Genomic DNA, 3,465 nt, shown 5'->3' on the forward strand with positions numbered 1-3,465 from the left:
AGCGCGGGAAAAAAAATTTTTCTAAACACACGAAACCGTTCATCTCACGAACAGCCGAAAAAGTTGTCGCTCAGATCCATATCGCAGTGGAGCGGTATCCGCGGGCGGTCGTAATTGAACGACGCACGACGCCGCGAACACTCACGCGAGTCCATACAAACGATTCCGATCGTTTTGCAACAACTAGAACGTACACTGTCCGTGAAATTCACAGAATTTTCGCGTGTCCGCGACAAACGCCGACGAGACACCCATCGTTCGCTCGTACGTAGCATCCTTCTCTTAACCCGACTCAGAAACGTTCTTTGCGCCCTTCGGTAAAAAAACGTTCGATCCGAAGAGGTGAACGACGGCGGGGATTTGACAGAGCTACGCAAGCAGTGTATGGTACGTAAACGACCCTCAGCCAGGCGTGGTCCAGGAATTGTATCCGTGGACCGCAATGTGCGTTCGAAATGTCGATGTTCATGTGTCCTGCAGTTCACACGTTGACGCGCAATTAGCTGCGTTCTTCATCGACCCACGAGCCAAGTGATCCACCGTTCAGGGTAATCGTATAAATTTTATATTTCACATATATAATTTTATTCTCATTTGTTCGACCTAATATCTCTCTTCTTTCAAAGAGAAGATAAAAGTTGATACCTGAATCTCCGACCAGCGCGCGAAGGAGATTCAGGCGTCGCCTTGGAGACGACACCGAAGCCTTTCGAGACGAAAAACGTTCAAGTAATATGTATATATTTCTCGACGTTCCGGGCGTATAGTGCATTCAAAAACCCGCGAAAGACGCAGAAGACTCGCACGCGTGGAAACGACGGGGATATATTTTGTATCCTACCCGATACTGAATCCATCGCGTGCAGTCGACCCTCGCGTTCTTCCGATCAGACGCATCTATTGTTGCGCGCATGTTTTCGCGTCGCATCGCGCGAAACGTTGCACGAATCGTACCGATCGATCGATTGAAAGCAAATAATGAAAAAAGACTTCACAGCTGGCTCTTTGCCGGTCATTCGTCCCATGTTATCTCTTGCCGCGAAATTGGCGCGCAAGAGTTGGGTGTCAGACGCGCGGCTTTAAAACGAGCTTCACGGCCGGTCCCTTCGTTACCGCTTTCGTTCTTTCTCTCGGAACGACCATGAACGAACACGACGAGCGACGCTACGGCATACACACGTCCACGGATTCGATTAAAAAAACAGACTTCACAGCTGGCTCTTTGCCGGTCATTCGTCCCATATTATCTCTTGCCGCGAAATTGGCGCGCAAGAGTTGGGTGTCAGACGCACGGCTTTAAAACGAGCTTCACGGCCGGTCCTCTCAATTCCGTGTACGGTACACGCAAGATGCGGGTTCCACTTCCAGACTACCCGGTCCCTTCTCTCTACGAGAATCGATAGTAGAAGAACGGCTCGAAAACGCGTCTCAGAGACTAGGGGAAAAGAAGCGGTATGCGAGCGAAACGAAAACGCATTATGGAAACGTCGCGAAACAATGTTCGACGGTTGCTCGGTTCCAATCGTGCGGCCGTTTCAATTTCTCGTGCGCTTCACCGTCCCTCCGTAACTCTGGCCGATCGCGTATACCGAAGAGCCGACACGCGCAAAAACCACAGGCATTGTATACTGTATATATATATGTTACAGTCACAGCCTTCGCGCGTTTTACTCTCCGACGCGGGGTTTCCACGACGAAAGAGAGACAGTTTCGTGGCGGGTGACTCGGCCGAATCGCTACGACGGGTATTTCTATTATAGAACGAATCATCGCCACCCTTTACCAGTGCCCGACGAAGGAATCACAAGGTCATCTGGAGTTTACAATGCCAGCGACGGTAATTCCAACGAAGACCCGATAAGTCAACTCATCGTTCTATTTCTCCCCGTACAGAAAAGCGAATCGACGCTAACGCACCTCGCGCAAGCACGAACGTTCTCTTCGCGTGGATCATCCCATCGTCGAAAGATGTAAAGACGCATTGGAGATCGTGGTCTCTGGCGGGCTCATTGCACGCCCCACTGCATATCTTTCCTCGAATCGAGAATGATTCGTCCACTAAGGCTGCGAAACTACGCGTCGAGGAAACTAGGGGAAAGAAGCGGGATGCGAGCGAAACGACAATACATTATGGAAACGTCGCGAAACAATGTTCGGCGGTTGCTCGTTTCCTCCTGCGGACGTTTCATTGCTCGGGCGCTTCACGTCCCTCCGTAACCTTCGCGCGATCGCGTGCCCCGGAGAGCCGGCAACCGGTGAACCACAGGCGTATAAACTATAGTCTTCTATAGCAAGCCTTCGGCGGTTACTCTCCGACGCGGGGATTCCACGACGAGAGAGAATTTCGTGGCGGGTGACATCGGTCGAAACGCTACGACGGGTATTTCTATTATAGAACGAATCATCGCCACCCTTTACCAGTGCCCGACGAAGGAATCACAAGGTCATCTGGAGTTTACAATGCCAGCGACGGTAATTCCAACGAAGACCCGATAAGTCAACTCATCGTTCTATTTCTCCCCGTACAGACAAGCGAATCAACGCTATCGCACCTCACGCATGCACGAACGTTCTCTTCGCGTGAATCGTCCCATCGTCGAAAGATATAGCCGCTTGGAGATCGTGGCCCATCAAGTTCTTCCGTAACTCCTGCGCGATCGCGTACCCCGGAGAGCAGGCAACCGGTGAACCACAGGCGTATAAACTATAGTCTTCTATAGCAAGCCTTCGCGTTTACTCTACGACGCGGGGATTCCACGACGAGAGAGATTTTCGTGGCGGGTGACACGGCCGAATCGCTACGACGGGTATTTCTATTATAGAACGAATCATCGCCACCCTTTACCAGTGCCCGACGAAGGAATCACAAGGTCATCTGGAGTTTACAATGCCAGCGACGGTAATTCCAACGAAGACCCGATAAGTCAACTCATCGTTCTATTTCTCCCCGTACAGAAAAGCGAATCGGCGCTATCGCACCTCACGCAAGCAGGAATGATCTCTTCGCGTGGATCGTCCCATCGTCGAAAGATGTAAGACGTACAGAAATCGTGGTCCATCACGATTATTCGTAACTCTCCGAGTCGCGTATCTGAGAGTAGGACAAACGGAGAACCACAGGCATAAATAATACTATATGTTTCTTATATAGTTAGCCTTCGCGTTTTACTCTCCGACATGGGGATTCCACGACGAGAGAGAGTTTCGTGGCGGGTGTCTCGGCCGAATCGCTACGACGGGTATTTCTATTATAGAACGAATCATCGCCACCCTTTACCAGTGCCCGACGAAGGAATCACAAGGTCATCTGGAGTTTACAATGCCAGCGACGGTAATTCCAACGAAGACCCGATAAGTCAACTCATCGTTCTATTTCTCCCCGTACAGAAAAGCGAATCGACGCTATCGCACCTCGCGCGAGCACGTAACTACTCTTCGCGTGGATCGTCCCATCGTCGAAAGATG

The 3,465-nt window shown here is 50.9% G+C and overlaps 1 non-coding gene across 1 annotated transcript; it reads right to left on the minus strand.

Moving 5' to 3' along the window:
* Positions 1 to 396: 396 nt before the first annotated feature.
* Positions 397 to 551, minus strand: LOC143175806 (5.8S ribosomal RNA). The gene has a single exon (XR_013000479.1). It is a non-coding gene; the product is annotated as a 5.8S ribosomal RNA (ribosomal RNA).
* Between the last annotated feature and the right edge of the window lie 2,914 nt (positions 552 to 3,465).

Source organism: Nomia melanderi, unplaced genomic scaffold (assembly GCF_051020985.1).
Source record: "Nomia melanderi isolate GNS246 unplaced genomic scaffold, iyNomMela1 scaffold0194, whole genome shotgun sequence".
Classification (NCBI taxonomy): Eukaryota; Metazoa; Arthropoda; class Insecta; order Hymenoptera; family Halictidae; genus Nomia; species Nomia melanderi.